Here is a 25,175-nt window from a genome sequence, read left to right on the forward strand (position 1 = left end):
AAAAACAAATCTAAAACAATATGAGGAAAAACAAGTTAATATAACAATTATTATTTTCAAAACTGTAAGGCCTAATAGTATTTTATTTTTCACTAGTTTTTCTGAGATTTCAGAGTTTTTGATTTAAGGCACGTTTTAACAAAAAAGGTTAGCAATATTTAAATTGTTTTGTGTATACGTAAAAAGCTGCACGTATAGGTACATTTTGTAAACAATATCGGTCTATTCAAGCATATTCAACATTTTAAAATTACAAAAAAATAAATTTTAAAACTTTCAATGCGATAGTGAAATTTTTTAACATTTATTAACATATTAGAACAATTGTTTTCCAAAATAAACCACTTAAAATAAAAAAAATATATTTATTGGAGAAAATAAAACATTTACTTTTGAGATGATGTACCTGAACACACACACACACACACACACACACACACACACACACACACACACACACACACACACACACACACACACACACACACACACACACACACATTAGCATAATGTATATATCTTTAAATTAATTGGTTAATAAAAAGTGTTATCAATTAAATAAATTCTCCTTTGTATAGAAAATTAATACCATATTTCTAGACAGTTGATTTTTAACGATAAATTTGTAGCCTTAACTGAACTTAATAATGCCTCCCCATGACTTTTACAACTTAATTAATTAGTAAGTTGGTTAGTAAATTTGGTCACTAATTAGACGTTTAATAAAAATTGTGTCAATCCTTTAATTTTTTATCATTATTTTATTAATGCACAAACTCTAGTTTCAAAAAAATACAATAATATTAGGCCTATATTATATAAAATTATATTATAGCTGTCAAGCGTATCTAAAGTGTGAGTATATGCACACGAGTGTGCAGCTCAAGCAGTATAAATAATCCTTTAGAGTAAGCTCATCAAATATGTACAGTATAGTTGAAATTCGTTAAATATAAAAAGTATTTTTTTACCTCACGGTAAAATATTTTTGTAACAAAAAAATTAATTATCCTACTGAAAAACTTAATTTTCCTTTCTTTTTTGGGTCACCTTAAGCATTTAAAAAATTAAAAAATAGACAGCAAAGGTGCAGGAAACCGAAAATGGGAATTAAATATTTCCACCATCACACATTAAATCAAACTCTTTATTGTGCGTACTTAAATATTTCATGAAAACTTCATATACGGTATACCTGTAGCACATGTGCAATTATTTGGAATTTTTTAAGTTGAAACTGTACATATAAAACTTAACATCAGTACTGGTGGCGAGAGAAAAGAAGAGACCTGGCCCGTGCCGGCGCACAGCTGTGTACTAGTGTGTTGCCGCGCGGTAATTTCAGGCGCTTCGCCCCACAGCCAACCCTGCGAACAGTGAAACAATAATGGAATTACGACACAAGGCGCGGAAACATACTAGTAGTAGCGCCTGCAAATTTTAGATAGGCCAGGATCCAGGTCTATTCTTTTCTCTCGCCATCAGTAAAGTTATTGCTCTATGGCGGGCTGCATGCGGGATGGTTCATGAAGTTCTGATCTTTTCTACGCCGCATTCTAAAGAAAAATAATACAAATATTTTTACTAGTAGAAAAATCGTCTAACTAATTAATATTCCTTTAATTCTGCAATGTTTCATATACAATTGAATTTTTGAACTTATTCCTTTTTTATTTTTGATTTCACTTATACCATTTTTTTCAGAAGTCAGTTCTCTAATATTTATTGTGGAATGTTAAGTATTAATTCGCCATTTAACAAAGTTATCCTACCTGTATATGAAACGTACTAAATAGGGCTTCGTCACCAAATTTATCTCATTTCACCCATAAACACAACTGACGGTTCAGTTCTGAAATCTATTTTATTAACTTTTCCGGGGCATTAAATGAGACAACAGAAAAATGTTTTCCCAATTCATCTTTCCAAGTTCAGTACGGCTCTATTTCACTTTTTGCCCATGAACTCTTTCGCTAGTGTGTGGTCCTTAAGGAACCGTGTTTGGAGGCTATGTGTATAGTCATATTTTGTCATAATTGTTTGCTAAGTCTAATGTGCTGTACAAGTGAGGGAGATTTTCGTGAAGCGACCTGCACTCACATGTTCTGAGATAAACAACACGTGGATCTATTTACCTGCATTGTGCTATGTGATGAACTGAGGTAAACCGTGAGCGAACTATGTCTTATGAAAATGGCAAATAAATGAATCGCTAGTAGAAGTGAAATGTCATGGTACTATAATCAATACAAACTACCAGAGGACCGCGTTCACGGAACGGAAGTAACCCTCGAAAAGGGTGGAGCAAGATAAGGATAATCGGTCTAGTCGGTAACAATATCGACGCTAGGGGTTATGTAATATAGTGGTAAAGTTAATGCGTTTCTCCCTGGTAACACATCGACTTAACAGAGCTATCTCTCTCTCCCTCTCCCTCCATCTCCCTCGCAGTCAAATACGTAACTTAATAGTTCGAGCAGTATCTCAAGTATTAACTAAACAATTTCCATTTTTAAGCTAACGTCAACAATTGTGGTTTATATTTTAATTTAAAACAAATTACAAAGTTTTTTTTTTTCTTGTTTTAAAATTTGAACAGTTATAACATTTTATATATTTTCTTATATTCATCTTGTTTTGTTTTTGGAAATAATTTTAAAAAGTTCTATCGAAATATTCTATTAATATTTTTTTTATAATTGGATTCAGATTTCACAAAATAACTAACAAATTTAACAATACTGTCTATTTTGTTATATCGTTTGTACTGTTATAATGTTTTACATTTATGTTGTGCGGTTGTATGATCAAAATTGTGCTTTATTTCGATTACATATTTACTTATTACTCGTTTTTATTCCTACGAGATCATAATAAGCGACTTTTCTTTAAATATGCTTTACAAAACATAATCTGGTTTTCAAGTTTTTTAAAATTCCTTTTTAAATATCTTTCTGTATTTTAAAATTATAATTAGAACGACATTAGAAGAATTTATAAAATCATTTGTAAAAATTTACTAATGAAAGATGATAAGAATGGTATTTATTATTTTTATTTACAAAAACAACCCCACTTTTCAAAGATTGGAATCTATCCTTTGCATCAGGTTTCAAAAGGCATGTGATGAAGCACTTACAAAAAAAATAAACCTATTAAAATGTAGCAATTATTACTAACAATATAGGAACTCTTGACGTAAAATTTAATTAACTTTCTCGGAATCTTTCAGAGGAAGAGGAGTTTCCTGCCCTCGAGCCATCTCCTTGAATGTGCCGCTGTTCGAGCATTGTAGACAAAACAACTTAACGGTTTCCTCCGTCACGATAAAGACATGTCAGAACTTGCTTGACGTAAATTGTTCTGTCACTGAAAACAAATAAACTACCTAATTGTCTTGTCTTGTCACTATGACACTGTGATTACGTCAGTATTCAGACAGGCATTGCATGTAACCCCCCAACAGTCGCATTTCCGCCGAGCGCAACGAGCACTCCAGTACAGTGCTTGGAACCTTGTCTGACTCTGTGGTAGAACTAGGACTTGGTCTGGCAAGGGTGGATCTGACAGAAGAGCATATCAAACCGGGGAGGGGGGATGGAATAAATATAAATAAATCTAAACTTGCATAAACCGCTGAACAAGAAGCATTGTTGCTATACCAATATTTTTTTTATTTTTAGAAATCTTAGGGTTCTATCCCCCTATCTATCCCGTGGGTACGACACTGAACCTTTCTCAAGAACGTGTGAGAGACGTCACCTCTCTTTGTCTTATTTATTATGTTTTCGTATCAGTATAAAGAAACCAATCTAACGTCTGGTATGAATTGTTCAATGGAACGCTGACATTGAATAGTTTCTTTGCTCTTTGAATGTGTTTCTTTTTTTAGATATTTCCATTAATCTATGCCGTATGGGGTAAGACTGAGACGCTCTACTAGGGTCAATAATTATTTGCCAATTGCTTTGACAGCTTCCCCTTAAAGACCCCAGTGCAAGATATTAAAATGCAATTGACGTACAATGGTGTCCATTAAATAATGGTGTAAATAAATATTTTTCGTGCACTAATACAGTATTTTACAAACACATTAATTAATGAAGATCCATAAACTAATTTTTATTTTTACCTATCTATCTCTACAGACAGACTATACTAACAACAATAATGACTTTTTATCTACATAAAAAGTCATTATTGATAATTCCGAACAGCTCACATGAACAAATTGTGAATAGAGTGCTCCAGGGCTCAACACTTGGACTTCTTCTTTTCTAATGTATGTAAATGACTTCGACAGATTCCAGACGTTGTACTAACAGAAAGGTGAACTGGAGCTAAACTCAACACTCACAGCCTGGAGGCGGTGCGATGTACATAAGTCAGGAAGAAGAACTCAAATAATTCTAATCAAAAGAGTAGGTTGAGTATAACTCAGAATTCATGTTTTCTACACAACATTACAGAACACACTTGTACTGTTACCAACATTACAGTCCATTAACACGTTCATCAAGTGTGTTTCCTCTAATAAATATAAGTCTAATCTCTGTTACAATCATGACAACATTACAGAACACACTTGTACTGTTACCAACATTACAGTCCATTAACACGTTCATCAAGTGTGTTTCCTCTAATAAATATAAGTCTAATCTCTGTTACAATCATGACAACATTACAGAACACACTTGTACTGTTACCAACATTACAGTCCATTAACACGTTCATCAAGTGTGTTTTCTCTAATAAATATAAGTCTAATCTCTGTTACAATCATGATAGATGTCTCCTAGTCTTTTTCGTTCGTTAAATTGGTTGATTTATTTTTGGTAATATCAAACACTTCAAATATTGTAGACACCGTAGATACCTTTAGCTTTATAAAGAAAGATACGGTCGCGGGCACAAAGAAACAACTGCATTTGTTTAGACATTCGCTGCCATTGCGTGTGAGAGAGATGTGAAGTTTCACAGGTCGACACGTCAGCTCCACTTTCATGCCTTGATGGATGTAAATCTCTACTTCAGTTTTACGACACATTCAGACATCGTGTTAACTTAACTACACTTCACTGTTTTCAATACATTGCGATTGTGAACCTCTTATTAATTGATAAAACGTCAGATATTTTCTCAATTGTCTTTTGTTTAATTAAAAACTTCCTGGTAATAATTATACTTTACAAAGAGGTGCAAAACAACAGGAAAATAAGCTTGCAACACGGTGTCGTTGTGTGAAAGACGATCCAAAGGACAACCAAGGAGCTTCAGACGTATGGACCCAAAACTACTGTCTTGTAGGAGTCCTAGGGATACAGGTTGTGGTGAGACCTCTGCTATTCGCCCTAAAGACGCTTTAAAGAGGCAATGCCTGTCTACCTTTGATTCAGTTTTGTAAGAACCAGAAGTTGTGGTGGCTGAAGCATCTATGGTGTCAGACTGTAAGTCTCAGTTAGAAAGCTTAGGTTTTAATCCACATCTGTATGTCTGTTACAGCTTCACTTTTTATAAGTTTGCAACCTCGTACTGTACCGACTCTCTTCCTTGTTCTGTTTGATAAGATCCTTGCACAGGCCAGTGGCCCTTGAGGACAGGCAGAATATGGCTAAAAAGGGACCGGCCTCTCCTGTGGAGAGTTCTTTTTTGAATGGTTTGTACACTGTGAAGATTGTCTAGAGATGTGATGAAATCAAAGTTGACAATTTTATTTGTTTGACAAAGCAACGGTTAATACAAATATTCAGTTCACCCAATTCAAGAAAAAGCTTATGCTACTCAAAATATAATTAAGAAAACTTAGTTGTGAAATAAAAGATTGACTCATTCTGGAGAAAATTTCAAAGAATACACAATTATACAGAATTAGAACCTGTAGATATGTATCAATATTTGATTCAAGCAACAATAATAGAGTCAAGAGCTAGGAATATAGTAGGTAGCTACCCACCGTCAGCAGATAATTATGAAAAAGTATAAAATTATTGCAAAGTAGATTTAGTAAGAAATTCTTACAGAATTTTATTTTCAAGTACCTTTGAGTCTGGTAGTTAAAAATATGTCTGGTAGCAACATCAAAACTAAAGTAAACACAACAGTATCGTACGATAAGCTAGAAATTCAAGAGCCTTAGAATCCATCGGCATAACACAGGATAAATATGCAGCGATGCTGTTTCCCCTTGTGGAATCTTGAGGACCAGATAATCTGTTAAGAGTGTGGCTAAGAAGCTCAAGTGCTATACACTTGGCCAAAGACTCTGACGAAACAACTTGAAGTTATACAGCCAAACTACAACAGTTGATGACCTTCCTCAAAGTAGAAGTAGAAGGATAATAAAGAATTAATGCGGCTAAATCATGGTTTAATGGTTGTTACGCTAAGCCTAACGAAAATAAAAATATTGAAAGCCTAGTCGCTACAAAAGAGAAAAGTAATATAAATTACTAAAAACCACAGAAGATTGTTGAAACAGAAAACGGTAGTCTCATTTCTTGTGGTTTAAAGAAAAAGACATTGCAATTTTAAACTTAAACAGTCAAAGTTGTAAAAATAAAGTTTTACTTCATATTGATCCATTCATTATTCGGTGGTTATTCCAAAAAAAGTCAAACAAAAATATACATAAAGATTGTTGTGTCCCAGTTTCCAGTATTGGAAATGAGCTCAATCTCGTAGGGATAGCTGCTTTAGATCAACCAAATAGTTGTGGGTCAATACCCAGACTTACACATGAAGCTACTGAACTAATATGTGAATGGAATGAAAAGAACGCCAAACCAACTGACATATGTGATGGAAAACCCAAAATATAAGTACTGATTAGTTCTGACGCACTAGGAGCAATAGTTACAGAAAGATACGAAAAACTAAAATGTTGACTGATAGCGATGAAGACATTGTTAGGATGGGTAATTTTTGGAAGTAACCCACCATTGAATCAATCAATCAATCAATCAAAATGCCTTTATTTACAAGCGTTTCTCAGTACATACACTGTTTTGCAGAACAACTCAAGTCATTTAATGGCCTTAAATACTAAATAACAAAGACTTGTGAGTAAAACTAAAAGGAACAACATTGGATTATACTAAATACTAAAACTTACAGTATACACTAACAACTTAAATACGTTATTTATCACCACATATGTAGTCCTTAAGTTTTAATTTAAAAGAATTGCAACTGTATTGCTTAAGGCTAAGGGAGAGGTCATTGTACAATTTAGGGCCGAAATACGAAAAACTTTTTCTCCCGACTTCATGCCTGACTTTTCGAAAGTCAAGAAGGTAGCCATGGCGGGTACTGCGTTGCGAGACCCCCTCCCGGAACAACAACCGCTCGCTCAGGTACTGCGGTTCCTGGTGTGATAGGACCTTGTGGACCAATGAGCAAGTCAACATCCTGCAGACGGACTCCAGGTTAGTTCTATAGAAGATAATTCTACCTCTATGGGTGTTTGATTACCAGTTTGTTTACACAATCAAGAAATATATCAGTTTTGTGGACTTTAGAAACGTTAGGAATTTCTTATTGTTATGAGGTGAAGACAAAAGAAGAAAAATAACGTATAGCACTTGAAACATTCAAAAGCAATGTAAATACAAATCAAAATGAAAGATTTTAAATAAGATTACCATGGATTGTTGAAAATAAAGATAACTTGAAAAATAATAAAGTTGTCGCAGAAAGAAGACTTCAAAGTACTACAAAAAGACAAATAAAGGATGTATTGAAGAATACCAAAATATATGTAAAGTGTGGAAAGATCTAGGAATAATAAAAGAAGTAGAGAAATAGAAAAGGATTATTTCTTTCTTCACTATCCAATAATAAAAGCTCAAACTACTACAAAAATTAGGCCAGTTTTTGGTGCTTCAAGCAAGGCAAAGGGATGTTTAGTTTTAAATGACTGATTAGAAAAGGGGATGTTTCTACAAATTTGTGTCCATAAAACTGATAGCCATTACTTAAAATGCTTGTGGTGGGAAGATTCTGAGAAGCAAATCTTAAAGGTATATCTACATTGTAAAATAGTATTTTGGGGTAAACTACAGTCCTGTCATACTCGGTGCCACAAAACACTATCTACTAGAAAGCAATTGAGCAAAATATCCGCAAACAGTTGAAAATTCGAAAAAAATCATTATATGTGGAGAACTGTGTGACATCTGTAAAGAATTTAAGGGCACTTAAAAAATTCAAGAAACATTCTATTGAGTTGGTGACCAAGGAAAGTTTAATTTGAGAGATCGGGTGTTTTCTGGGTCAAATATAGTTATTGAATCAGTTAGTGTTTCAGGACTCTTGTGGGGCCCAAGAAAATATACAGTATCCTGTAACATTCCAAAAAATCATGTTCAAACGCCAGTAACAAGAAGAATTATCCTTTCAACTGTACATAAACTGATTGATCCCATTGGTGTTACATGTCCTATAAGTTTTTTTTTTCCCCAAACTATTGTTGCAAAAACGTTGGAGTAGCAAATTGAGTTGGAACGAGAAAGTTTCAAAAAAAAACATTAAAAGAAGTTTATTGAATTGAGTGTTGAACTGCCTAAGCTTACACAAATTAAAATACCAATATGCATGGTCACCACCTTAAATGATCATTCTGAAGACATCACTTTACATACGTTTTGTGATGCTAGTAAAATGCATATTATGCTTTTGTGTTGATTATGTGTGAAATACAAGAGAGTGTGCAAGTTGAAATGGTTATTGCACGGCTCGAGCTCATGGCGTGTTGTGTAAAGGGCACGATTAGCACGTACTGTCTGTGACAGTAATCAGTATTTCTGAACTGATTCAACCCCTGCATTGTGGTGGATACAAAATTAAGATAATTAGGAACTATTTGTATAAAACCGAGTAATGGAGATACGAAAAATAACAAACGAAAACGTGTTTCATATACCAGGAATAAACAACCCTGCCGAATTTCCCTCCAGGGGATACTCTGGTTATATACTCACACTGGTGGGAGGGACCAGAATGGTTAAGAACACAAAAGAATATTGAAAAATGTCCTCAACATTAATATGTGACAGAAATACAGTTGATCTAGAGAAAACAAAAAAATTTGCTGTACTTGTAACTAACTGTAATAAAGAAGACCGATCGTCTTAAATATGAAATATTTTTCAAACTACGATAAAATAATTAAAATAATGGCTTAGATGAAAAGGTTTCTTCACGAAGTTAAAACCGCATCGACAGAGCGTACAATCGGTGAATTAAAAGTCTGGGAAATTGATGATGCACAAAAAACTGATACTTTACATTCCAAAGAAACATTAACCAACAAGACTTTCAGTCATATTTGTACTTTTCAGGATAGTGAGGGAATTATAAGACTCAGAATTAAGATATCATCAAGAAAATATGAAGATTAAAGTTTTAGGCACCGAATTGTTTACCAAACAAACATAGGCTAGTAAAACTTTTGATTATTCACAACAATGAATATTTGTGTCACGCTGGAATAAACTTTTGATGTCAACAAATAGAGAACGATTTTGAATTCTGAAAGCTAGAACAATATCGGGCTTTATCAAGAAATATTGTGTCAAGTGTAAGAGACATTCTCTAAAACCCTTACAGGCTTCATCTCCCGCGTTACCTGAAAATAGAGTCAGAGATGCAAAAGTTTGTGAGGTTGTCGGGAAAGATTTAGTTGGTCCTTTAATACTAAAAGATAGTACGAAGGCTTGGGTAGTAGTCTTCACTTGTGTTATTTACATCTTGAAGTTATTACATCACTCATTAACATCAATCATTAAGAGCATAATAAGATATAGATACATAATTGAATATAAATAATTAATATTACAACTTAACTAAACACTATAAACTGTTACATTAAAATGAATAAATACTATGTAAAATGTAAACTTGTGCAACATAAAGCAATCAAATTCAAGTTCATATATAAAGGCTAAGGTATTTGAGTTATTATTTGAAAGCTCGTATCGTAAAGTATCGAAATTGATATAAATAGTTCTATTTTTATACGAAGATCTGTAAGCTAACTTTCCAACGCTTTTCTTGTCTGGACTTGGGGTGTAATTCATAAGAGAGCGATTAAGAAAATACAAAGCAGTATTCTGCAAAATGTTAAAAATAATTCGTAGCCAATTTCCAATTATAATGGCTCAGTTAAAAACCTCCTTATATTACACAACGAAACATGGTATATTATTATTCACGTGCAAAAAATTAAACTAAATTAACTTAAACTAAAAAAATAACACCAGTAACAATAAAAATAAACATTAGCCACGTCTAGCAATTGACAGTGCGAAGTCCGTCACGCGCCTGCAACTAATCAGCTGCAACCCAGCAGTGCACGGTGTAAGGGGTTCATTCAATGCAAAGGTTAAGTTAAGCAACTGTATAGAACTGTGAGGCCGACCATCAGGAATCATTCTAAAAACTAAATCAGAATTTTGTATCGTACCAAAAAAAAAATAGAAATTTATACCAATCACTGAAAAAAGTTCTTAACCATTAAAAAGCTCCACTTCAGCTTCCGCTCAGTGCAGCGTCTGAGATCTAACCCTGTCTCAGACCTGTCACTGACTCCTGGGGTCTGGAGTCTGGAGTCAGATCCGTCTGATGGGATCCACCAAGACCTCAATAATAATAATAATAATAATAATAAATCTTTATTGTGTTCACAATTTAAGCAAATTGTATACAATCGTCAATATACATGTATTAAAATGAATTAAACTAATTAAAATAAATCAATTTAAATGCAAAGTCAATTCAGTCATTAAAAAGTTTTCAGGTATGCTGATTACAATTTAGAACAGAACTAAAGGACTAGCCAATTTATTTCAATTTAACTTCAAATTTAATCCCAGCGGCTCATCATAAAACTCTTCAACAGAGTAGAACACCCTCGACACCAATAGGTTTCTCAATCGAGCTTTGAATTTTTTAGGATCATTTAAATTTTTTATCTCATCAGGGAGCTTATTTATGAACCTTACGCCAACCTCGGATGGTAGACGTTCGAACATGGCAGTTCTGTGCTGTTGTGAATACGGAAATTGTCCCGGCCTTCTAGTCCCGTATTGGTGAACGTCCCTGCCTTGGACCAACTCACACTTGAATCGGCAGTACAGAGCAACCTCAAGGATATAGAGACAGGGCAAAGTCAGTAAATTCAAGCTCCCTAAAGGAATTTTTACATGAATCTCTGAATTTCAATTTTGAAATTAGTCGGACCGCTTTCTTTTGAATTCTAAATACTCTTTCAAATTTGTATTTAGAACAGCTGCCCCCACAGTCTCAGCCCGTATGTTATATGAGGATATACAAGGCCAAAATAGGCCGTTCTTAGTAAGTCCAAGGAGCAAAACATGGAGAGATTTCGTAAAGCATAAATGCCCGAAGAAACCTTTGAACAGATGCTTTCTATGTGATCGTCCCATGTCAGGCCTCGATCAAGGCACATCCCTAGGAACTTGGTAGAATCATTTTCCTCTAGGAGGACATCATCCACCATCACAGCAACGCAATCCTCGGGCTCATATTGTCGAAGGCAAAAATTTAACACATTTGATTTGGAACTGTTCGCTCTCAGATTCAATGTTGAGAAATACTGAATACATGAATTCAGTTCTAAAAAAAGTATTGATTTCTAATTGGTTCTTTGTTTTAGCTTTGAAACAGAGCGTTGTATCGTCAGCGTATTGAACCATTTTACCTGTTAGGAGCGACGAATTCAACCCGTTGACGTACACAAGAAAATAGTACTGGTCCAAGGACAGATCCTTGCGGGACACCATAGGCCATTTTTACCTCTTTTGACAGGGAATTCGCAATTCTGCACACACTGGCTCCTATCTCTGAGATAAGACGAAAGCCATTCGTGCGGCAGACCTCGAACACCACATGTCTTCAACTGGCACAACAATGTCTCATGATGTACACAGTCGAATGCTTTGGAAAGATCAAGGAATATGCTTAGCACATGTTCCCGTCTCTCCAGTCCATCGACAAACGGTTTCGATTAAATTTGTGACGGCATCGATAGTGGATTTGTTTTTTCTGAAGCCGAATTGATGAGAACAAAGAACATCAAAACGCTCAAAGAAACCCCTCTAATCTCGACAGAAAAAGCTTTTCAAAAATTTTTGCTTATGACTGGAAGGATTGAAATAGGACGATAGTTGCTTGCAAGGCAAGGATCGTCTTTTTTGAAAATTGGCGTGACTTTCGCTGTTTTCAGGTGGAAGGAAAAATGCCTTGAGCGAAAGACATGTTGATCAAATTTTTCAGTGGAGTCAAAATGTGCTTAAAGCAGCGTTTGAGCAGCCACATAGACATGCCGTTAATGTCACATGAATGTTTTTGGTTTGCATCTCTGTATCAGACGAGACACCTCCTCCTCACTCACTGGAGACAGTGCCATGGAAGAGACCGGTCCCACGAATGACACTTGGTTGGAGCATTTGAAAGATGGATCGGATAATGCAACCGACGAAAAAAAAGCGTTGAATTCACCTGCTACTTTTAATGGATCTGTAATTAATTCATTCTGTATTAAGAGTTTTGGAATTTTATATTGTTTTGATTCATTGGGCTGTGTCGTTAAATTTTTTATGATGCTCCAAGCAGTTTTGGAAAATTTTCAGAATTTGATAGCTTCTTTTCGATTTCACGTGCTTTTGCTGTTTTTATTGCTTTTTCGATAATTGGTCTTGAAATTTCTATAAAAAGCTTTGAATTGTTCGTTTTTTTTGTTTGCACGTAGATGGAATTGTAAAATTTCAAACGTTCACGTAATTTCAAAAATATCTTGAGTCATCCACGAATTAGATTTTGTCTTTTTTCGCTCTCTAAAGTGTTTTTAAACGGGCAAGCTATGTTCAAAAGAAAAAACAAAAACGTTCGTGGAACGCGGAAAAAGCTTTTATCGACATTTTCAATTTGATCTAAAAACGTCCATGACTCATTTTTTAAAAAATGAATTCATAAGGGCGATGTTTACCGAACTCAAGTCCCTTTTCATTTTGGCTGAATGAGTTATAATTTTGGGCCTGAAATTATTAATTATGGTCTCCTGAGCATAGTGGTCAGATATGGCTACATCCAGTACAGAGATTGTGGCGTTTGGAATGTTTGTGATGACGTTGTCGATGGCTGTGCTCGATGTGGTGGTCACTCGTGTTGGCGGTTGTGTTTACTGACCAGATTATAGCAAAAGAATTAAGAATATCACGTAGCCGCTGGGTTAAGGGGTTAGTGTGGTCCAAAAACGTCGATATTGAAATCGCCAGTTATAATAAACTTGGACGACTTTAAACTGATGAGAATTTAGAAGAATTTCAAATTTTTCAAAAAAGGTGTTGCTGCATCCATTTGGAGAGCGATATAAACCAATTATGATTAATTTTGTTTTCGGGATTTAGGTTGATTTTTACTCCAACCACTTCAAAATCTAAATCACAACTATGATCGATCCTGAAGGGAAGGAATTCCATACCAAGTTTTACGAAAAAATTGCCACACCTCCCCCTTTAAAAAGTTCTCGATTAAAAAGATGTTGCCAATTCATAGTTGTCAATCCTGAAATTTCCGACTGTTTCAGATCTGAAACTGTGCTCTGTAATTACAAAGACATCAGGACTCAACTCGCCTGCCATAAGTGACAACTTCGTCAGCTTTATTGGTGGCACACTGTGCATTTTGGTGTACCACCGATAAATTTTGGGTTGAATTTGGAATTTGGTTAATTTGGTTTTTGTTTTGATTTTGACACTTTAGTTCTGCGTCTACCTTGTTTTTTACATTTTTTATGAACATACAGTTTTTTTTGTTCAGGAATGTCAGTGTTCACTATGTGGCTTTTTAGTGCCTCAGCATAAGTTTCAAAGGCCAAGGTGTGAGGCTCAGTCGGGAACTGTCGATGAGACTGGCGGTGGCGGCGACGGTAGCGGCGATCCCGACGGTAGCGGCGGCGACTCGCAGACAGCAGCGGGCGAAGGGGTCGTGTCCAGTCTCTTCACGCTCTCCAGCAAAAGTTCGGCCAGCAGACGTTTGTGCTGCGGCCTGAGGTGCATCCCATGTGATGTGAAGGCCTCCCCTGGTCGATACGGTTGAAGTTAAGAACTTCCGCTCTTCCATGTCTCACACATAGCTCCTCAATATACGAGTTTACTCGTGCGGTCTCCAGGTTGACGGGATGGTTCGCAGGTAGGTCATGTCGGTGCGGCAGTGTAGCGACAACAACACCGGCAGATCTCAGCTTGCCAGTGATGCACCGCTCCAGATGTCGATATATGTTGTTCTGCTGGCCGGCGGCGACATCGTTGGTGCCGGCGATGATGACAGAGCAAACTACCGGCTGGTGGGGGCCTGTCGGATGTCACATCTAATAATTTGGCACCTGGCTTACACATGCCCCTTCACCATCGTCTTCCGGGCCACCATCCGCTGAACCAGACCCGCCAGGCCACGGCTATGGCTGTCTCCGTCTATAAGGACAGGACGAAAAGGATAATAGTAGCGGTTCTTTATGGAGAGTCTGATGGTCTGCTTCTGCTGATTTCGGTGCTGACGTGCGATGCCGGTGAGTCTTTTTCTTCCTTCGTTCGCCTTTTATTTTGACCGGTCTGGCTGTTCTGAGGGTTTTTTTTCGGATCTGTCTCTGCTGTACTTCTTAAAAACATCGTGTTTGTTCTTTGTAGCTACTGGAGGGCGTTTCTTGCTACACACAGTCCACTCAGACCCCGACACTCCTCCCCCCCCGTCACATTCACAGCGTGCCATTTCTCCCCTCAGACACTGCAGCTCCGCTTCAAGGACCTCGAGCGTAGCCTTAAGCTTGTCCACGAGGTCTCTGGATTCAGCACATCGCTGGTCTCTGCATTCGGACGGAAGATCACACTGGGACACCGCAGTCTGTCGTGGAAGCGAGCATCGATGAAATCGTGTCGTGAGGTGTTAGCCACGAACACCTGGTCGGTGTATTGGAGCAGCCGCGTGTCCGACTCGATTGTATGGTCCAGGACGCACATCAGTTGATCTTTAAGCCGCTGTACTTCTTCTCTGAGCTCGGCATTCTCAGTGGTCAGGTCTGTCTCTTCTGGTTCCGATGGTGGAAGGTCCGGAACAGGTGAGTTGGCAGAAGTGACGGGCAGCGTGTCAGAGCCACATGGCAAAGCTGGAGGTGAAGCGGCCGATAAGGGGGAAGATACGGTCGGCTCGCCGTCAGGGCGAGGAGCCGAGGAAGGAGATAACAGCGTCCTCATGGTAACCGGGTGCGGACCAGTGTGCTTGCTATGAGTCACTGTAATTGATGTTTTATCTACGTCCGTTTTTACTGTAGCTTTGCAAGTCCGACCCAGGCAGCGCCAGATGATGTCGCCAGTCTTCAGTGTGTAACTCTCTCTATACTTATGGTTTTTTAAATACTAAATTAGGTTTTCCGTTGCGAGTTATTTCAATTCAAACATTTTGAATAAATAAATAAATAATTTTAATACAGTATTAGAGAGTAATAAATATAGATAAAAAAATGTTATATAACAATAAATATTACAATGTTAAAATTCGGGTTAAAAACTATAAAGAATAATAAATATAACAAAGTTAAAATTCAGGTTAAAAACTATAAATATAACAAAGTTAAAATTCAGGTCAACATCTATTAAAAATAATAAATATAACAAGATTTAAATTCGGGTTAAAAAACTGATTAAATAAACGTTCCTTTGATTGTTTATTTTAAAACAATCAATTTATTTATTATTTGCGGAAGCAAAAAGTATTTGCCCTGCCGTGGATCCGATCCAAGGTCCGTTGTTGCTGAAATGTCACAGTCTGAAGCGTTGTCACTGAGCTATCAGTGCTTGCAGGATTTACTGAAGGCACTGATACTTGAGCCGCGCAGATGTTCGAACAGCGAGCGATGGGACGTGCTTATTGTCATGTGCTTGTCTTGGTTAGCTTGTATTGAGGTTATGTCGTATCTACGACTATCGCCTTTACTCACTCAAATGTTCCAAACTGTCACTCACTGTCCACTGTCTCAGCGCTTGACGAGTCTTCAAGTTCACTTGTTATTTAAAGTTTTATTTTAAATTTAACTACAAATTTTGTATAAAATCACTAGCCGATTTGGCACAGACTTATTTCCAGTGGCGCCATCTATCGTCCTGTGTTGATTACTTATCAACAGTAGAGACCTTGGCGTTACTATTTAGCACTTGTGATTTCACTATTCAAAACGCACTTCGGAAAACACAATGAGTTTTTTAGTTGTTCTGATGTTGCATCATTGACATCAGAGACACCTGAGTAGGCACCTGTATTTTACCTTCTATACAAGAGGAGACTCTGCACTGAGCGGAAGGTAAAATACAGCTAAATTCGAAATCCACATGCCGTTTGTTATGTTTACGGTTTACCTCATTGCACATACAGTTTATTCTATACAAGAGGAGACTCTGCACTGAGCGGAAGGTAAAATACAGCTAAATTCGAAATCCACATGCCGTTTGTTATGTTTACGGTTTACCTCATTGCACATACAGTTTATTCTATACAAGAGGAGACTCTGCACTGAGCGGAAGGTAAAATACAGCTAAATTCGAAATCCACATGCCGTTTGTTATGTTTACGGTTTACCTCATTGCACATACAGTTTATTCTATACAAGAGGAGACTCTGCACTGAGCGGAAGGTAAAATACAGCTAAATTCGAAATCCACATGCCGTTTGTTATGTTTACGGTTTACCTCATTGCACATACAGTTTATTCTATACAAGAGGAGACTCTGCACTGAGCGGAAGGTAAAATACAGCTAAATTCGAAATCCACATGCCGTTTGTTATGTTTACGGTTTACCTCATTGCACGTACAGTTTATTCTATACAAGAGGAGACTCTGCACTGAGCGGAAGGTAAAATACAGCTAAATTCGAAATCCACATGCCGTTTGTTATGTTTACGGTTTACCTCATTGCACATACAGTTTATTACACATAATATATGGTCTTCTTAAAAGAATCCGAAAATGTGTTATCCTTGCAATAATACTTGCAGACCACCTTTGTGAAATGACTGTACGTCTCTAAAAAGAAATCAAAATATAGATATTATTTAAAACTTATACCATAACATGAAGACCTAAAATAAAAATACACCTAAAAATCGGTAGTTTGAAAGAAATCTTTAAATGATTAATTAATTATTGAATAAAGTAAGTATTTTTCAACAGAACGAAATGTGTATTGATAAACCAAAGTTAACTTTTGTAAATTCAGTAGAGTTTCTAGTTGCTATCTCCTCGTATACAGGTGTGGAACAGTTAGTCCTTCGACAACAATGCCTTTTCGTTACGTATATTTCAAACTAAATATACAATTTCTTCTCATTTATTATATTGACTTGGGTTCAAAGGTGTCTCGTATCGTATCTTAAAAGTCTCAAAATTGTAATAGTTCTTTGCGAATGTTGAGTTTAGCTCCATTACACCTTCCGCTCATTGCATTGTCTGAAATAAGAGATCGCCGACTTTTTTGGATTTCGCAAGACAGGCGTAGACTCCAGATTCCAGGAATCAAGTCTGCGACTGTATCAGATTCCAGGTACTGCACTTAGAGGAAGATGAAATGGAGCTAAACTCAGCAATCGCATTGAATCAGTCCTATACACCATAGCTATTTTAATTTGTTTTCACCATAATGGTGCTTTTTTTTGTCCTTATGGGATATATACTGATTGCAATTACATATATATTCTAGAATGTAATACATTAATGAACTTATAAAGTTAGGATATATCGTATAATGTAATTATAAGTGTATTTAAAATTATACCCGTTAATAATAATTGGTATTGTATATAACTACTTGTATTGGTAATATTAAAAACCAACAATGTAGACTATGTCAATAAATTATAGTAATAATGAACGTATGAACTGTCATCACTCTCATGAAATAAGTAATTCTTTTCCCGTAATGTTTCCGCATCGTATGTTCCATGTTTTCTGTTGTCCTTGAAGATATATCGTTACGTCCATCATGGGCTTCAGCGGTTTGGTGGATTTACAAGCATCTGGGACTGCGGGAGCGATAAAGGTCCGGGCTGGATGACGAAGGACAGTCGTGCAAGTGACGGATGTGGCTGGGACGCCCGGATGACGGAAGTCACGGATAAACAGAGAGCCGACACGACAGTGCCGACAAGGTTTACAAGCTTGACGTAACAAACGGCGGTAAATTAGGGGAATTAATCATCGGTGACGTGTGGGAACTGTGCCTGGGACTGCGGGAGCGATGAATGTCCGAGCTGGGTGACGAAGGACAGTCGTGCAAGTGACGGATATGGCTGGGACGCCCGGATGACGGAAGTCACGGATAAAAAGAGAGCCGACACGACAGTGCCGACAAGGTTTACAAGCTTGACGTAACAAACGGCGGTAAATTAGGGGAATTAATCATCGGTGACGTGTGGGAACTGTGTCTGGGACTGCGGGAGCGATAAAGGTCCGGGTTGGGTGACGAAGGATGGTCGTGCAAGTGACGGATGTGGCTGGGACGCCCGGATGACGGATGTCACGGATAAACAGAGAGCCGACACGACAGTGCCGACAAGGTTTACAAGCTTGACGTAACAAACGGCGGTAAATTAGGGGAATTAATCATCGGTGACGTGTGGGAACTGTGCCTGGGACTGCGGGAGCGACCGCCCGTCTCCCCGCCCATCGATCCGCTCCTGATGGCCCACTAGCACGACCACGGCCACCGTCTTGTGCGTGCGCAGTCGCCCGGCCGCCGCTCCTTCTTTGTCTTCTGATCTCGTAGCCGTAAACCACTCAGATGTCGTCCTGTCGACGGTTTGTCGCTATCGACCCGTCCGCCCTTTCTTTGAGCTATTTAAAACAGACTTCGCTAACTTTGTTGTCCCAGTTAGACCGCGAGATTCTCCCCCGTCTGTCCGGGATAGTTTATGACACTATCGGTAGAGGAGATAGCTTTTTTTATTGTCGCTAGGAAATAACCGTTCGACGATCCGATGTTAATGGCATTCCAGCACACGATAACCATTTCAACCCCTTTGAGCCTCCAAGTCATAAAGTAACGAGTTAATCATTTCTAAGAAATTATACACGTGAAAAAAGTAATTCGTCTTCCGTTTTCTTCGATTATCAAAACCTTTTAAACGCTTCAAATGTCAAAACATAAAAAAGAACATTTTGATCTGAACTCTGAAGGGATTAAAACAAAACCTTGGGAGTAGTGCCACATCATTTATTAGGGATAGGGATGAAAAGTATTTTGTATTTTGTGAAAATTCAAAGTCAAAGGCGTCACAGAGAGTTTTAGAGATTTTGTTAAGGTTCATATGTATTGTAGGGTCTCCAAGTGTAGAGTATACAGCTATTATTAGGACGTATGTAATCACGTATCATGGCTTTCCAAGTTATCATATCGCATTTAGCATATAGTAGGCATTAGAGTTTAAAATCATGCTTAAAGTTAGGTATTTACCTCGCTTTATAACAAACCAGTTGAATAAAAAAGGACCACTCCTGTAAGTACAGACCATGAACTGAAACTAAAGTAGCAGCAAGAAAAGTACTTCGAGATTTACTAAATTTCTCCCCTGACAATGTTAAATAAGCAAAGAAACTACTTGCTTTCCTACAAATATAAAAATTGAAATTGTAACCATTGAATTCTATGCTCCAGAAGTTTGGTTTAAGTCTATTCAATTAACAAGGCTGTATACGATTCGCGTTCTTCATATCCAGATCCTTTGCTTTACACAGTCTACCGTACATCTTCCTACTTGTTTCTTCCTATTCTCCATCTATATTGGCAACACATCCATACCGCGGCATTGACATTTATACCTGACTGAAAGTAAAGGAAGTTCTAAAGGAATTTGGTCGAAGAGAACAAATTTAAGTAGAAGGATCATGATTTTCTTAACACTGACAAAGTCTACTATCTGTTTATTCTGCCTTACAAAGAATCATAAGGAGGATCTGTTATCAAATGAAGGAATCTCTCTCAATCACAAGTGCAAAGAAACATTCACAAATGCACAAGCGATATACAGTACGGATGTAAGAAATACGAATTTGGGCGTCTTGTGTTAAATAATATGCATGGGCAATTGTCCTTTAGTAAAGAAAGGTTTTGATCAATCTTAACAAAGTTTAATTTAGTTCTAGTACGTTTAAGGATGCAAAAAGAAACATTTGAACGTAAATAACTTCATGATAAGCCAACAACAGAATGTCATGCTAAAGTAAGGATGGCGCGGCGCTTGCAGGTTGAAGGATGCCGGCGAGGGGCAAGGAGGAGAAGAAGGTGCGCCATGACGGAAGGTCGGACAGCTCAAACGAAGCGACCAGGAAGGTGTACTGTGACGAGGCCCTTGGACACCTTAAAGGAGGGAATTACAGCAACGCATTACACGCTTATAACAAGGTGAGTACATCACATTTAATTACCTCTGAACTGTTGACATGCTGCTATGTGACACAAGAATGTGTCTTCCGTTTTACAAAATATCCCTTTAAAAACGATTAACTATCACAGATTTTAAAAATTACAATGCCTCTCCGAGAGATAGGTAATTACAGTTTAATTCTTAAAATGATGTGTAATTTACGAAGTTGTATCATTGCCGATATGACCTCGGGATGATGATAAAATGATATAAAAGTTCAGTCAAATAAATCGTTTGGATATTCTCTTATTAGTTTGTGGTAGAAAAAAATAAAAATGCCATAATTAAACGTATTATTAATCCGTTTGTTTAACGTGTTAATTGTTGAGTTGAGTTAAAAATAAATTTTAATATTTATTTTCAACTGTCATGTATGATTTAGACTGCCCAAATTAATTTAAAACTATGAATCGATGTCCTACTATTTAGACCTCATTTTTAGGAAGTATTATATATTTATAAACATTTAGAAACTTAGTAATTCAGGAAGTTATATCATTAAAAATCAAATAATAATAACTGAAAAATGTATCGTTTTCCTGTGGTTAATTACGGAAAACGATCATTAATTTTGGAAACGAACATTTTGTAAATTGATACTATTACAATAGTGTAAGTTGGGCCTGAAGTAACAATAACTTTAAACATGGAACAGTAAATAATATTTATTTAAATCAGTTTTGGAATGGGTTGTTTATTACTTGTTATTTGTTATCAGGATTATTATAGATCATTCAAAATGTATAAAAATGTATAAAAAGTGAGACTTCACATTGATGCGCTGGAAAGTGGATGAATATATTACAAATGACATACCTAATTAATTACACAAATTCCATCGAAATAAATGAATACGTGTTCGGATATAGTGGTAATCTTCCGTGTATTCTTATCTGACATTTTAAAACTGTCCATGTAGCCTATGTAATTCACTATCTGGCCCAATATATAAAATGTTCTGTGTCTGACTTATCTTCCTGAGATCAAGCGAGATAATCTAAGCTCCTATTCCAGACCGAAGAGTGGAAACGTACTTGCGAAGGAAACTGGAATTTCAGTATACTTTCTATCTCTTAGTTCGTCATCACTGGATGACAGGTATCACTGGATGACATGACGTATCACTGGATGACAGGTATCACTGGATAACAGTTATCACTGGATGACGAATATCACGAATGATCGATACCACTTCGTCTGAGACGGAACTGAAAAGTTCTCCGTGCAACATTAAACTGCAGAGGATGAGGTTGTCGTGTGTCTCTCCATAAATCTTTCATGACAATCAATCTTGTGATTGTGGTTCAAGCCGCGAGTACAGACCGAGGTATACTTGTGATATATCAGTCAACTCGGTCTCGACCCGTACTGTAGACTGGTTGGCATTAAGCCAATGGACAAAGTTCAGTATTGTACAAAACATCATAACTTGCCAGACTGCCCAGCAGTGGGTCGATGATAGTATTTGGTACACATAACGCAGGGAAGGTGGATTCAATGTGAATGTTGAGTTTAGCTCCAGTTCACCTTCTTCTTAGAGCAGCATTTGAAATCTAACGCTGTCACAGACTTAACTCTCAGAATCTGGAGTCATGTTCGTCTGAAGAGATCCAAAAAGGTAGGCGACGAAGAAGATTATCTCTTTACGTCGTTCGACACAACTAGAATACAAAATATAGTTTAACTTAGGGGGAGAGGTATTCTCATCTGTGCACTTAAATTGTGTATCTGATATAAAAATTGTCGAAAAGATATAAAAAAAGTTCATTTTGAGCTACTTTGTGGCAATCTTTTTTTGGATCTCTTGAGACGAATATGATTCCAGATTCTAGGAGTGAAAACTTGACAGCATCATATTCCAGATGCTGCACAAAGAGAAAGGTGAACTGAATCTAACCTCAAAATTTACAGTGTTTTATAGTATTATACTCTGTTCATAGAACCGTGGTCTCTGAAAGATTATAGACCTCTTTACCATTACATACACCTGCTTGCCCTGAGCGATTAGCAATGACCATGGTGTATGCAAACTATTTTTAATTTGTAATTTATTGAAATTATTTTATGAAATAAGTTATGAGATGAAAAGTAAGGGGAGTGGGTAAATACGGCATAAGTGTGGCATTAAAGTATTAGAATTATAATTAGGAAATTGTTTTTAATTAATGTTCATTGTTCTTACAAAGTTCCTCATCTCCTGTTTTGATATTACAATTTCAAAAATTTATATCGCCGCCATTTTGAAACCGGAAAATGTTTTCAAGCTTTTATAAAAACCGGTATTATTTTTTATAAAATTGCAAGGTTTGAATTTGTACTTTTTATTCAATTTAAGTACATAATCTTACCCTAAAACAAACATGCAGACAAACGGTTACCTAACCAAGATAGGACTAAACTATATGTGGCATTTCTTACTTCACATAACCTACCTATGGTGTGAAGAGTTCAGTGTGAGTGTTAAATTTAGCTCAAATTCTGTGACACATTCTTTCAAATTCCAGACGCTGCACTAAGAGGAAGGCAAACTGGAACTTAGCTCAAAATTCACATTTCTGACTTATTTTGACCTGACAAATAAAATGTTCAAGTATGATTGGGTAATTTCTAGATACCCTGTATACGGGTAAAAGTTAAATAATCTAACCCCAGCTTGAACTGAAAGATCTTCAAATAAATTTATCAATGTTGTTGATGGCTAGCAATTTGATAAAACCTTGTATTATAGCATTGAATATTTCTTTAGTGTGTATTCGCTTTTAACACAATATATAACTAAATTCTAAATTCCAAACATTGCCTACAACAGTTATGGGGTCCACCCAAACGGTCCAAGGAACAAGCGATCCAATTTTTCTATTGGAAAACACTAAGTACAAATCAGAGGGCAGAATGGCGGTGGGGGCGTGGTTTACGCAACCTCAAAAGGGGGTTCACCCAAACGGTCCAAGAAACAACCGATCCAGCTCCGCCCATAACAAAAATATACCGATCCAGCTCCGCCCATAACAAAAATATAGCCATTTAAGAACAGAGTTATGAATTTTTAACTAACCAATAGAAATTGAGCCAAGATAAGGCAGCGTTTCAATGTTTCACCTGTAACTGAGTATCAGGCGCGCAGAGATGGATAGAGGTTCAGGTAGCAGAACCTTGGCGATCACCGATTCCATCACAAACTGGCGATCGATTGAGGCGGGCAGTTTGAATGAGCCGCACTGTTTTTAACAAATATATATGTTAAATAAACCTGCACCGATATATTTATTTCTGAACATAACATTTCTAATTTCTACAGTCATTAACTGAATAAGTTGGTGCTTCTAACTGGGTGGATTTTTAACAATTACATATTTATTGTAATTTATTTTAGTGAATTAAAACTTATAATGTAACTTATATTGAACACCGTTAAAAACATAAAAAAGGAGTAAGCTAGGAACTTTTTTATTATTGGGCCAGGAAAACACTTCCTGCGGAAGAATGTTTTGGATTAAAGTACAATTGTAATCTGTATTTTAAACGTTTTTGATAGGAAGTCGTTTTGCACCGTTTATAAGCGATTACAAATAAGTATTCAAGCTATCATTATAGTTTGAATACTGGTTATACCCACTTATTAAAACAAACTTATTTCACAATCGTGTATCCAAACTACTTACTGCCAATGGCGCTGTGTAGCGGGTACAACGGTTATCGCAAGATAACTGGATCAAGCAACGTCGAGCGTGGCTGCTGCTTGGATGGGTGACCGCTGAGAGATCCAGTCCTTACAAGCAGCCCGCCTGCCCGACCATTGGTGGTGGTTCGGAAGTCACCTTTAAGCCGTTGGTCCCCAGTTTAAGTGTTAGAGAGGGCTTCACCTGGTAGAATAAGATATCTTTACTGTACTTGTTTTTACAAATGAGGGGAACTGGCGCGGCACTGACACTGGTGGACTCTCGACTTTTGTTCTCAGTTTGGCGGAAGCTATTATGTATATTGAGTCACACGTAATTATCATTATAATAATATAAGAACCATATGAGAGCCACAAGTATTGGAATTTAGGTCATTATTTCCAATTTAATAAAATTACTAACGTGTATTAACTGAGATTCGCCTCACGAATATCTTCTAAGTCAAATTGTTGTATTGATATTCATTAAATATTTGTCCAGCAAACTTCTGACATGGTAATAATGGTGATTCGTATTAATGTTATAGTTCCTATGGCAATGTTTATAATAAAAAGATTATACAAAAATCGAACTAATGTAATTGCATGAAGTAGTCAAAAATCGATCTTTGACTTTATAAAACTGATTGTTGGTTGACAACCAACAAATGGTGGATAGTTTTTGCTTAATAAAAAACATAGTTTTTTGTTTCACTCAGCGCTTTTAGTGCTAATTTTACGTGTATTATTCGGCTTCTATAAAATACATACTTAGGCTGTATGAAAGTTTGTTTGTACACCGTCAAACCTTCTGCTTTTTGACGGTTGATTAATTCTTCTACATACTTACTATGCCATATTGCGATTCAATTGTACGCATGTTGTGTGCTAGTTTGAGCAGTGGCAAAACAAATCTAGCTAGCAGAACAAATACTTTACGCCCTATCCCTTTAATTTGAAAATAACGGTTGTGAAGGTAAACAACCAATCGAGTTTATTTACTTCAGAAATAGTTTATTTACTAGGGTCT

This window comes from Homalodisca vitripennis, chromosome 6, assembly GCF_021130785.1.
Source record: "Homalodisca vitripennis isolate AUS2020 chromosome 6, UT_GWSS_2.1, whole genome shotgun sequence".
Taxonomy (NCBI): domain Eukaryota; kingdom Metazoa; phylum Arthropoda; class Insecta; order Hemiptera; family Cicadellidae; genus Homalodisca; species Homalodisca vitripennis.